This window comes from Ornithodoros turicata, chromosome 1 (assembly GCF_037126465.1).
Source record: "Ornithodoros turicata isolate Travis chromosome 1, ASM3712646v1, whole genome shotgun sequence".
Taxonomy (NCBI): domain Eukaryota; kingdom Metazoa; phylum Arthropoda; class Arachnida; order Ixodida; family Argasidae; genus Ornithodoros; species Ornithodoros turicata.
In genome coordinates, this window is record NC_088201.1 from 214479705 (window position 1) to 214493876 (window position 14172).

The following is a 14172-nucleotide window of genomic DNA, read 5'->3' on the forward strand; positions in this document are numbered from 1 at the left end:
CCCAACAAAAGGGAAAGGACACCGAGGTGTCTCTTCCTGTTTCTATATCTCCTCCGGAGACAGCCACAACTTCTACTGAAGTTGATAGCACTGCCTCCATCTGGGATGCGGCCACACCAGGCCAATTCCAGGCCACATTGCAGGACATGGACATGGACGACGACGACTGCTTATCACAGAAGTCGTCGTCTAGCATCCCAGGTGTACTCTCTTAGGGGAAAGAAAAGAGAGAGAGGACATCTAGCCGAGGTAGGGGCAGCAGACCAAAAAGTACACAGAAAGTGCTTCCACCAAGGATAACTCCTCCCTAAATAGCACTCATGTCCAAACAGTCCACGGGATTCTGTATTAGCGACCACATGATAAGGATTTTGCTGCTTCTCTCTCCCATCCTTTTTATGGGTGCACAGGTTATAATCCAATGGAATTGTCGAGGTCTTTTTTCAAACTTGGACGACGTTCATGACCTGTTTGAGGAGAACAGTGCAATGTGTTTCTGTTTACAGGAAACGTACCTAACTTCGGAAAATTTAGATCCTTTTCGTAAATTCACTATCTTCCGCAAGGACCGTGCGCACACAGCTCGTGCATCTGGTGGTGTGGCTGTTGTCGTACCACTCTCTGTCCCTGCAAGGAACATTCCACTGGTAACAGACCTTGAGGCCGTAGCCATACAAATTTGCCTAGACCAGGTCATTACAGTCTGCTCTTTGTATTTGCCTCCCTCAGCTATGGTACGTCATAGGAACTTTGAGCAGCTTTGCGACCAGCTGCCTCAACCATTTATGATTTTGGGAGATTTTAATGCCCACAATTCTTTGTGGGGCAGTGCAAAAACTGACAACCGTGGTAAGATGTTGGAAATAATACTCTTTTCCCGGTCAATTTGTTTGTTATATAGAGGGTTGCCGACCTACATGAACTGTGCAACCCAGTGATTCTCTGCAATTGACATCTCATTATGCAGTCCCACTCTTTACCCCTTTGTTGACTGGAAAGTCGACCAAAACCCTCGAGGTAGCGATCACTTTCCGGTTTTCCTTAAATTCTCTGGTACCAGTAATAAAAGAGCACGGCCACCCCGGTGGAAGCTATCTGAAGCAGACTGGGAGCCATTTACCAAACAGGCAGAACTTGCGCCTTCATCTTTTGATCGTCTCTGTGTGGAGGAGGCCAACAAGGTGATCACAGACAAAATTATTCATGCTGCTACACTATCCATACCACAAACAAAAGGAAATCTCCCCAGGCGTCCTAAACCCTGGTGGACGAGTGAATGTGAGAAAACACGCAGGGAGCAGAACCGAGCGTGGGGGATATTTCGAAGATACCCCACATCTGATCTAATCTGCTTGCATTTAAAAACGCTCGTGCTAAAGCCCGATGGACGCGACGCCGAGCCAAGGAGGAGTCGTGGAAAAGATTTGTATCCTCTCTAAACTCTAACACCCCTTCAAAAGCACTGTGGGATAGACCAAGAAAAATTAAGGGCGACTACGCAAGCTTTTCCGTACCTCTACTACAGGTTAATGGCACAGTTTGTAAGAGCATAGATGAACAGGTAAATGCTCTTGGTGAGCACTTCTCAAACGTTTCGAGCTCATCGCATTACACACCTGACTTCTTAAAGCTCAGCTCCGCCGATTTTCGACTGCGACAGAATGGAGCCATGCTTGGGCTGTGCGTTCGTTTCCGCACAGGGAGCATACATGTGAAAATTTTTCACCCATTTGTTTGTAGTTTTTAAGAAAACAATTTTTTAAATTTTCCTGGCACGGCCGTCCTGTGGTCGGCAAACCCTGACCAATCCCGGCTTCGTCCTGGCTTAGCCGAGCTCGTGGCTTGGCTAACGCCAAATCGTCGATGCGATGGCGGAGATCAATGGGCGAAGGTGAACGTTTTGGGTGTGTTCCGTGATAATTGCTGTCGTTAATAGCCTCAAAGATAATTTTGCCGGTCTTCTTTAACAAGCCTTACAGGATGGCCTCGTTGTGCAACGACGGCCGTCGTGAGCGGACATTCTGTGCCCGCACTGTGCTTCATGCTACCAACAAGACCTAGCACCTAACGTGTGACGTACACTTACGCATTCTCAATAGCTTTGGCAGCGCACTATGCGCGGACTTGCTGCGCGTGCAGAAAGCACCACCAAAGCTATTGAGAACGAGAACGTGCTCGAAGACGAAGTATTCCTTATAAGAAACATGATAAAACGGTGCGGTGGTCCCCCATAGCTCGTGACAGCTGTTTCAGCACGATATAGCGGCCATGACGGAGTGTAAACACAAACTGGTTGCCAGGCAGAGCTGGCTAGGTGTGGCTATCGAATCCGCGCAGTTCCAAGTATGACGTCACAAGTGGAACCGCCACCCGGTAGTTTTTCTCAAATTTCTCACGAAGGAGTATGGAAATTTGGAAAGCAATGTGCGTTTATGAATGAAGTTGGGACCACGGTTCTGAATATCACAACGTCTTCATTCTTTCGGAACAGCAGCGGAGCTGCACTTTAAGGTTCAAGGAGCATGCGGAAAAACAAACACTCTCAAGCGTATCAGGTGACAGATGTGGCTACAATAAGCCATTTAAAAAAACTGAACTTCTTCAAGCCTTGTTTTCTCGTAAAGCCACGGCACCTGGACCAGACAACTTCACTTATTCTATGCTCAGCCATCTGTCAGACACCTCCCTTGACAGTCTTTTGGATTTCTTTAATCTGGCATGCTTCCTTCTAGCTGGAAAATGGCAACAGTCATCCCTCTCTTGAAGCCAGGAAAAGATAAATCTGATCCATCAAGCTACAGGCCGATTGCTCTTACCAGCTGTCTCGGAAAAACCTTCGAGCGCATGGTGAACAGTCGATTTGTGTACTACCTGGAACAAAACCAATGTCTGGACGGGTTTCAGTGCGGGTTTAGCACACTCAACAACTGATCATCTTCTGCGCCTAGAAACTATAATAAGGGAAGCTTTCATCAGGAAACAGCACTGTGTTTCTGTCTTTTTTGATTTGGAGAAAGCCTATGACACAGCGTGGCGTTATGGTATTCTGAGGGGCCTCCACTCTCTGGGAGTGCGTGGTCGCCTGTTTCGCTGTGTCAGAGACTTCCTCCAGGGTCGACTGTTTAGAATTCAGTTGGGCACTACTTTATCGAGACCTTTCGTACAGGAGAATGGTGTCCCACAGGGCGCAGTCCTCAGTGTCACCCTTTTTGTAATCAAAATGAATTCACTTGCCAGTGTTATACCCCCATCCGTCTCGTATTCCTTGTATGTAGACGATTTGCAAATATGTGTTTCGTCTTCTAACCTTGCTGTGTGCGAAAGACAGCTCCAGCTGACTATCAACAGGCTAACCAAATGGTCATCTGAAAACGGGTTCAGGTTCTGACCCACCAAGACTGTTTGCGTACCGTTTTCCAGAACAAGAGGTCTTTTTCCGGATCCATCACTCCAAATGAAAGGTCAGGATATTTGTGTTCAGTATGAACATAAGTTTCTTGGCTTAATTTTTGACAAAAAGCTTACCTTCCTGTCCCATGTGAAGGATTTGAAACGAAAATACTTAAAATCTTTAAATGTGCTTAAAATCCTCTCTCACAGGTCTTGGGGAGCGGACCGCGAAACCCTCTAACCACGTTTATATGTCCACTGTCCGTGCTAGGCTAGATTATGCATGTTTCGTGTATGGGTCTGCACGTCCCTCAGTTTTGAAGGCATTAGACACAGTGCATCACCTCGGATTAAGGCTGATCCTCGGAGCCTTCAGAACGTCTCCAGTCCAAAGTCTTTATGTTCAAGCAAACGAATGGTCCCTAGAAAGACGACGGTTTTATCTCGGTGCGTCGTATGGGCTCAGAATTAAAGGTTACCCTCAGCATCCTGCACTGCCCTGTGTGGAGGGCACAGGTTCCGAACGTCTATTCATGAATAAACCGAATGCCATACCTGTATACAGTATCCGGCTCCAGCAAGATGTAGAGCACAATACTTTTAGCGGAGCTACAATCTACCCCTGCTACAGCCCCCACAAATGCTCCCTCCTTGGCGAACACCCGTGGCACATGACACTTCGTTAACCAAATTTAACAAACAAGAAAGACCTGCTGTGGAAATACAGCAAGAATTTGAGATCCTCAAGGAAAGCTTCGGTGAACACACTGATATTTACACGGACGCCTCAAAAACTAGTACAGGAGTATCGTGCGCCATGATTTCAGGAACATGTATAAAATCGCATTCTTTGAGCAGTGTTCTGACAATTTTCAGCGCAGAAATGTATGCGATTATTGTTGCACTAAATCATATTGTAGAAACACGGATAACGTCGTCTGTTATATACACAGACTCACTAAGTTCCATTCATGCCATTTGTAACATCAGGCCACACAAAAATATTTTAGTCAGACGTGCGCAGCACATAGCAAATGTCATACATGAGAAGGGGTACAGTTTGAAACTCTGTTGGGTACCCAGCCATGTCGGTATAAGCGGCAACGAGAGGGCTGACCGTGCAGCTTTTGCTGCCCATGGTCATGACACCACTCCTTTTGAAATCCCTCTCCCTGATCTACTGCTGGATTTGAAAAGGGTCATCAGCAGGAAGTGGCAAGCTTTCTGGTCTGGACAAACTGATAACAAATTGCACACAGTTAAACCTCAAATTGGAGCCCCATTTCAAATATTTAAAAACCGGCTACACGAGATTTTGTCAAGTCGGTTCAAATTGGGTCACACACATTTGACCCATGGGTACCTTTTGCGAGGAGAGGAAGCACCTGAGTGTGCACACTGTGGCACAGACCTTTCCATTTTGCATATACTCATTAGTTGCCCTTCTTTTATGACACATCGCCAACGTCATTTCCATAACTTCTACAAGTACTGTATCCCCCTTCACCCCGCATTATTACTAGGGGATGAGGCTCTCATCCCTTTCGAGGACGTTTTCCTATTTTTAAGAGATATAGGCATCGTGAATGAATTGTAATATCTTAGTTATCTCATTTTATATGGTGATTTACACACCTATCGAACCAACACCTTTCGATTCCTTTTGATTTTAAACAAATTCAGTCTATTTTTAAGTTAAATTTGTTTTAAACAACAGCAGAGTTTTGTCGCATTATGATCCTAGATGTCGCTGCGCCACAAAACTCCCAATCATCATCATAACATACCCTTCCATGATATAGGCACCGACGATAATGTATCTGTTTATCGAGACAATTCTTCAGAATTCGAAGAAACACATTGTCCACCTTACAAAGTAAAGTACGGACGTGTTACCAAACAAAGAGGACCATTACGTGCGTTCTATGTCATTTGGCTTTGTTCATTCTTCGTATAAGCGTTTTAAAGTGCACACATTCCATAGGGTCGCTTTGGCGAATGTCGTTCATCCATGAACAGGGGACGCTCCGGCCCATAAATGACTTTGTACTTCGTTTCTTTCAATGTATCCAGTATCTGCGATATCACTTTTTGTAGTCATACATATTCCTTCGCTGTTGAGTTTTTTCGGTTAGTTCCATACATCTTAGTTACTCACACACATAGCCGCACTCAGATACACTTTGACATTGTTGCCGTTTGGTATTTTCCTTTTACTGACCGCTTCAGATCGTCACATTGCGCATTTCGAATTTAGTGTCACTTCATCACAGTATTTCGCATCAACTTCGCATCATTCACTGCGTATGCATTACATGTCACTATGCTATTCATGCTATGCTGTGCCATGTCATGTGCCATTAACATATCATCTTGAGTACTAGTTTCACTGTACTTCAATGTTAGCAAATTCACAATGTGTTTAGAATCAGGATATTCCACTTCTTCTTTTGAAGCTGGACTAATAAACTCCCTTAAATCTAGGTCGTTTTACATTTCAGGACATAAGATGCTGTCTGCTTCTGCCAAAGGCCCTGGCATGAATCATGTTCTTTCTTTCTTTTTTTCTTCTTCATGTCATGTTTCAGAACGGCTTTGACTTTGACCTGTTAAGCTTCTGCATAGCCGCTCTTGTAACGTTTCGTTTTTCCTCACTGTATGAGGACATTTCATTTTTGTTTGAGGTAGGCGTATGAGAGCCAACTGTACATTCGGCCTCACTGTCATTGTCATGAGCCAGCAGTGGCGCCGCTACATGGGTATAAGCGCGCGCCACGTGCTGCTGTACGTTCTTCATCGTACGAGATTCATCAACATATGTCGTTACTCAGGCATGTTGCATCCTTGCTTTAGCTCACTCGGCCTTTCATCACCCACATTGTTAGGTATATTTGTTTAGGCATTTTCTCTTTGTATGTATCATAATAGAGTGCAGTAAACTGTCTGTGTGCTATCCAAATGCCGTATTTCTAAATCTAATTATAAGTTTTGTAGATAGCCAAGGACATCTGGTCCGTCACGGACACCTTATCTGCATTCTTCACCCCTTTCCCTCGATCTGTCATGCCTCACAGTGCAAACAAAACGGAGTGGCCACAAAGATTTACAAACAAGCAATCAAGCACAACCTCTTTACAAAAGAGAAAATGTATTGGGGTGGCGAGACTACAAGGAGTCTAACTGGGTCACCTTTCTCAAAGAAGGTCAAGAAGTCTATGATGTAATGTGACTGAGACGTTGCTAAGAGTACGTGGGGTGCTAGCGAGTTGACAAGATTACAACGAAATTCGTGAACGGTTAAATTTACAGAAAGTGATTTCTTTCTTTTCATGAAGAGGAGCCCACAATGTTGGCAAGCAACATATGACAAATTGATGTTCTTGGGCCTGGAACACATAGAAAGGACAAATACATACAAACCCTCAAAGTGCATAAGAAATTAATAATGAAAGATGGAAATCACTGAAAAGGTTAGCCAGCTGTAGCCCACATCTTCTGGTAATCTACATTTTATGGTAATGCAGAAGATGTGGGTTCGAGTCCTACAACTGGCTAACCTTTTCAGTGACTTCCATCTTTCATCATGAAGCAACATATGTTTTTTTTTATTGCAGACATTTTCAAATATGATTACCACTGTTGGCGTGTTTGCGAATTCTTCCAGTAATACAACGGAGAGTTTGAGCTATGTACCAATGAGGTTCCAGATGAGGCTCCAGAGGTATTCTATACACTCAGAACTTCCTGCAGGCTGTGAACTTGGCAGAATTATGATATAGAGTTCACACCGGCATAAAGAACAGTAAAAGAGCATAAAATTGACAGTTCGGGATTCATTCAAGTCCTGTCATTAGAATAAAAGTAACAACGTTCACACGTCAGCTGCTTTTAAATAAACTAGCGCAGCAGACTGGACAGAAGCTCATTTAAGACGCAGCTGACGGGTGATTGCTAGCGTTTTCACTCTGAACATCGAGCTCGTATGAACCCTGAAACGTCAATTTTATGGTTGTTTTATTGTTGTTTATACTTGTGTAAATCATACATTTAAGTAAAATGCCAACATCTCCCATCTGGACCATTTTTAGTAGAGAGATGAGAAAGAACAACGGGCTATGTGTGACTACGCTGCACAGAATAGACTGTACAGACACCGTGCGTGCGACCAAATTTTTGCCAAGGCACGTGAGAAACCATGGGACAACTATGGGGACGGCTGGTTATCCGTAAAGGGGAAGGAAAAGAAGCAGAACAAATGACGTTACTTAGTTCGGTTCGTGATTGTTCAGTTCGGTAGTCACCTTGCTTGAGGCAGAGGAAATGGCGTGTTACTGCGAAGTGTAGAAGGCGCCAATAATATTTACTAATGGCTGAGAAGAGGAGTGACTTTATAGCACCGCACTTGACTGACTTGGGATGAAAAACTTTGCCTTTAAAGACGAGGTTTTGCTTCTGGGCGACCGTATTGCCACAAAAAGTTAGGGTCAAAGCAAAAGGTGATACGATGGAAGCTCGAGACCCGTTGGAGAGCTCTTGTGTTACACAGATGAGTTCCGAAAAAAGAAAAAAAAAAGACTGCTCAGCAGGCGTTCAACCATTACCTAGAAAAGCACTATCGGAAGCGATGACAGAAAAGTGTCATCTACATAGCTACATATAAGGACAGTATCGCTATAGGAGGCGGCAAATGAATATAGAATCGAACAAGACATGAACATAAATCTCGGTAAGTTTTTGAGCAACAAATGAGCCAATACAATCTCTTTTTCATTGGGTATAAAGCTGACTTTTAAAGTTAAAGACGGTTGGCGGACGATAAACCATTACGAATTCTATGAAGGAATGTACTAGAATGCTTGGATTTGTCTCAAAAGATAATCGGTCGGTCCCAATGCTTTCTTTGAAAGGACTGTAAAGCGAAGCGTAACTACCATGGTGTAAGATATGACCTTGCTGAAATCGGCAATGTGATGGCACAGAGAAATCATCGACTCTCTGATTTTCACACTGTTCGTGGTAATTAATTTTGAACACATAAAGACACTGAGAGGTGGCGCCTTTCTACGTTCGCCGAGAACAACGCTGAAGCCGGTCCAGGATTGGCGGAAATATATTAGAGAGTTTTAGTAGACCGTTACGCAGCGAACGGAAGGAACGCTATTCCCAACGTGAGCAAGAGCGCGTGCGCTGGAATGGAAACGAGACTTCCGCGTTTCACGTTGGAACGATCGGCTCATCTTTTTGCGTTCCGTCCTCTACGTTGTTTTCGTTGCGCAAAACTACATGGCTGCCTGCAACACTTCGTCGACTGTGTCCGAGGTGAAGGCTACGAGACTGCGCTTCAGTACGAGGGACTACATCTTCTTATAAGAAGCGGTATACCTTGTACCATTCGAAAACACGAACTTCTGGTCTCTGGATGCTGCCAACCAAGTCCCACTGAGCAGCGGCGTCCGCCATAACGGCGGGTGATAGCGATGAACTGATCGGCAGGGGGTGTCCGTTGTCGTTTTGTTTGTTGGTGGAACAACCAATTAATTTTCAAACGCAAAGAAAACAAAAACAGAGCACGAAAACGTAGTTATATTAGGCAATTCGTTCAGAAAGAGATGCCTAGACAACTTGGGAAGGGTAGTTCATGTTATCGCCGTTGGATGGCAACACAGTTCTTACCGCACCGTTCGTAGCGTTGCCTGACGAGCTGTTAAAACTCTCTTGCTATTCGTTTCACGGTAGAGAACTACGTACTCTGCGTTAACGTCCCGTGCGTTACGGAACGGTCTACTAAAACTCTCTATTAGGTGGTATTAAAGTACTACGTAACGCATTTGAGACAGATTGCTTATTAATATTACCCCTGTTTTGAAGAACAACAGCAGGCTTAAGCTGCTGTTACAGTTGTCTGTGATTAATATATGTGCGATGTGTGCTACCTGTCGGCTTTTCTCTCTCTCTCTCTCTCTCTCTGCATATGTGTCGTCTGCTCCTCTGCCATTACCCAACGTCCCGGCAGGAGTGTAGGGACCAAAAAATGAGATGTAAAAGACGTTTGGTATTGCCGCTGTGTGCAAAACCTCGCACCCAAGCGATTTTTACGGACGGCTGGTTTACGTTCTCATATTCTCGGATGCACAAAACGTGCACCTTCCACGTCTAAAGACACCCTGCCAGGTAGCTTGTCGGCCCTTGCCGAACCTAGTGGCATAGGTTTCACAGATTGACTTCAGGATGCGACCGTCCCCTTGAAGGGGTACTACGGAAGGATCGGTGAAAAAATTGCTGCACCTCGTAGTTGGTGCATAACATCCACAGTATACGTGCCATCAGTTTTGCTTCTTTCTCGTGAGACGAATTATGCCTCAAATAAGACAGCAATGAAACCGAAACAGGAATGTGGAGAGGAGTTTCAAAAACTTTACGTCAACCTGCATGGAGCGGGCAAGTAGTATACGACGCCAGTCGTCGCCGCTGTGTTACATTCCCGGACCAAATCCACGAACGCAGATTGTGCACGAAGCACGTGGGTACCAAAACATGCACTCTGGGATCGAAGCCTAAAATACGAAACAACAACAACAACTAACTGTCTGTTCACTCACTGTCTGTTCTCTTCACTGTGAGATGATGAATGGGGAGTTTCATCGGCAGAAGCGATACTCTAACCCATAGCTGGTGCTAATATGGATAATTAAATATTGAGGCGTTTCACAATAAGGATCAAAGTCATAATGGTATCCAGAAAGGTGAAGATAGCTTTAAGGGCAGAGCGTTGGTGGGCTGCATGTGGCCAGGGATCAAACACTTTCCTTGAGAGAGGTGGGGGGAGAGAGTCTAGCTCGTTAAGGGACAGGGAGAGTACGGTTCGCGAGGGTTGGTAGTGTGGGTAACGGATCAGAATGTGCTCTGAATATTCCACATCAGCACAGAGACAGCAATGGGGAGAGTCAACCTGTCTCAAGCGGTAACGCCACTCCGCTGTGAAAGCCACATCGTGGCGCATTCAATGAACTAATGCGCCATCTTGACGAGAGCTATGTCGGGGCAAGCGGAAGGTGAGCGCTGGATCAACACTGCTTAGCATAGCTGGGGGACTCCACAATGTAAAAGCCTGCGTTCGCCAAGCTGGCCTGCATATAAGTTATCTTGCCAGCTGGGGGTAGGATGTCAGCGGTCCACTGTCAGGAAGCCAGGGGAGTCACCAGACGTCGAAGTACGGGACGACGATCTCCTCTCAGCAGCGCAATACGCGGCGCTGTCGGCCTGTCGATTCCCTTCGGCACCGCACTATGCTGGAACCCACTGGAGAACCAGGCTTTGCAGTGCTTCGTAAACATGGTTGCAAGCCATTAGCTCATCTAGCACCAACGGGGCGGATGAGCCTCGGATGACAGAATTTTCGATTGCTTGCAGTACAGACACGACTCATTACCACGGAATAAAATTTAGCTTTAGCTCGATTAGAGTGAAGTTGCGGGCCGTGACCTCCGGTGAACGAGGCCAGCCTTCGTTAATTTCGCTCCTCAAGCTCTGGACAAAACTGGTGTGTACCCCTGTCGCCGAGGCTGCCGCCGGTGTAGTTAGTACGGCGGAGAAATCTGTTTCTAGCGTGTTTTAGTCACCACGCGTAAAGATAGCTAGTACCGCGAGAGGATCCTTTCTTTTTGTTTTATGGTGGTGTTCGTGGGACATCCTACAGAGATGTCCTACAGATCTTTGTGGCCGGGTCAAACAGTGAAAGGTGCTGACGAAAATTAAACCAACGCTTCCGGCCTTATTTCTCACAATACTGGTGTTACTTTAGCTTTCATCCGGATGTATTACGAGCCGTTCTTTCAGCGCGTCGTTGTAATGCACGAAGGAGGCTAATTGCTGGAGAATGATCGACGAGGCCTGTTACCCTTTTACATAGGATCATCACGTCCTGAATGGCGCAACGAATGGCTTGCCTCTGCCGGCGTGCACAGATGTTCGGAGGCCACGACAAGCGCCTAATTATGTCCGCTGAGCACCACGAAAGACTCAATACATCGAATGATGTTGATGATCGCATATAAGTTGACTGTGGGTTGTCAAGGTCACTCAACGGGACCTGTGCCGCAGGTCGTAGAGAGATGCTGGCGACTGTTAACAGCATGTGCCCAAGTTGGATACTGCAGATGATATAATGATAAGAGCGATGACAAACTGACCTTATAGGTGCAGCAACGAGGTCATTACGAACATACAGCAAAAAAAGAAAGGAAAAACAACAAGAAAAAGAAATGCTTACGCACGTTGAAAAACAGTGGCTGACCGACCATCTGCGGAAATTATCAATAGCCCACGTAACCGTGATCGCATTGGTTGGATACTGACCTATAGAATTCATCACAAAAGTCGGTCTAGTTGATAGAGTTCATAGGCACTCAAATGAAGGGCATTTTGCTAAAGCCATTTACTGCGCATATTTTTCTTGCCATAACTTCTTGACTTACAGGTCAGTTGAATTTTTCCTCTTGCAGAACTGTCTACGATCTGGTTTCAAAAAATCCCATCCTAAATTGTTAGAGAAATCGTGAAATGCTGCATATTTTGCATTTTTGATGGCTGCTGTAGGCGCAAAGCTTTAAACCAACTGATTGAAATTCCGGTGAGTATGTAGGATGGACCGTGCTCCGTAAAAAGAAGGCAACATTATTATTTTTAGAGCTTCCAAAACGTCGCTACCGCCTTGCAAGGGAGACGCGCTTACAATCCGCCTACCGCTAAAATGCCATTTACTCGACAGCAGAAAGATTTCGTAGTATGCCAGAGGACGCAATAACTTATTTCACAAAGCTTCTGTCACAAGTCTGTTATGTGAATTTTTATTTAAACCTCCCTTGCCAGTTAATTTAGGGAAGAGTTGTTGCAAAAAGCTCTGATTGGGTTGGCCCTGACAGCTCCGATACCGCCAAATTTATTGTTTGCACTTTTTTTTTTTTCAGATGCCTTAGAGGGAGAGTCCGGTTGTGCGCCCTCAGGGTTGTCATTGACCCCTTCGGCAAGACTAGGCATGGCATTTCTGGATGCCTCGTACCGTACCGGTAACGCGATGCCACGTGCCTGGCTGACCTTTCCATTTTGCCTGCCTCTTTTTTTTTCGTAATAAACATATCCCCCTCCGACGTGTTTTTCGTCGAGAATCTTGTGGCTCCCGACTGCTGGGAATTGTCTTCGCACTCTGATGTTTGGAAAGTTAAAAGTAAATTATTGCTTTTTAGATAAAGCGGGCAGCCAGTGTTTTGTGGCAGGGGCTTGGTAACCCTTTTTCCCGCCCAAGAAAAACAGTATTGTAGCGCCCTCTGTGGACGCCATCACGATGACGACGACGCAATAAACGCGCCGGCCAGTTGTCACCTGGCAGGTGCACAGCACGGACCTATGTTGCCTATTATCTGCTAGGTATCCACAAACTTGGCGACCCGAACGTGACACTGTAATATGGCAGCATATTTATACGCTTACTGAATTGCTTGGCAAAAAGAGACTGCCTGCCGCCAGAAAAGCTCTGACTTCAGGCAATTGGGCAGCACCCTGAAATACGACTATGACAGCCTTCAAGGCAACACAATTGCGGCAACAGTGCGCTGAACTTGACGTCGCTGCCCTTCACTGTGAAGGGAGCTCAGCTACCTGGACACTGTCGGCCTCTGCAGAGGCCGTTACAGCTGATGACGGCTAACAGAGTGGTTCATACTGGGTAGGCAAGGGTTCTTATAGGTATGATAAACCAGGGCAGCTGTCCACAAGCAGTCCGTGCCCGAACTCAGTGGAGCTGTTGAGTCCTATACACCGCTGTACCGCTGCTGACTATTGGCGAGAAGTACCACCTGGGAAGTGTAACGCCCTTAGAAGCACGGGTGCGCCTCGAAGGAAGTTTAGGAGGCCCAGCCGCGGACGGCGCAGGTGGGACGTGAATACTCACTGTTGAGCTAAAAGACCTTGTAAAAACGGAATGTTGGTGACGCCGATTGGCTATTTGCTCATAGAGACACCGTCAGTCCGAAGCTACATGAAGGCCTCCGCAGTTTGCTCCCATTTGTTACCGGTTCACAGTGCACATTGTTAGAAGAAAGGGTATATGAAAGGTATAAAAACTGTATAAATCAAGTCTAAAGTACCATATTTATACGTCGTTACCACTGTCTATACACTGATTAAACCACGTGTAAGGTATAGATCACTCAGGCTATACCTTCCACGGCAGCCGATGGTATAATACGGTACTTCTATATTACGTTTATACTTCAGCATTTTGTATAACTTTTCTTCCGCAACGTGGCAGGACACTACATTAATTAATTAACGACATTAATTTGTATCAGGGACGATATAAACTCACTTAAAGGGACAGTCCGGGAAAACCGGAAGTTGCTTTTTTTCAACTGCCACGGAGGCTTACATGCTGTGTGGAAAGTTTCAGGTCACAAAACGGTGTGGTTTTCGAGACACTGAATGAAAACTTCTCCTCTGAAGGCATCCGGTTTGTTTTTCTCCCTCACATACTCCTTGCACCGAGGATCCTCTATGTACGTCATCCGTCACGTGAGCATGACGTTCCCAATGGACACAATGCGGTGCAGGACTGCGCCGTTGATGGGAATGCAGAGAGGTGTTTTTTTCTATGAGTGTACTGAACCGTAGGCTGCGTCGTGATACCTGTATTTACATTGACGTTACTCAGCATTTTACTCTGCATAACTTGTGATTACTACTCAAAATCATCATAGTGGGCAAATGCTAGCGCGCAACAACCGACTA

General features: G+C 45.6%; 1 protein-coding gene across 4 annotated transcripts in view; it reads right to left on the reverse strand.

The window, feature by feature from the left end:
- LOC135379040 (caspase-3-like) overlaps window positions 1-14172 on the reverse strand; it is a 251721-nt gene that overhangs the window by 193451 nt on the left and 44098 nt on the right. The gene's annotated exons all lie outside the window — the stretch shown is intronic.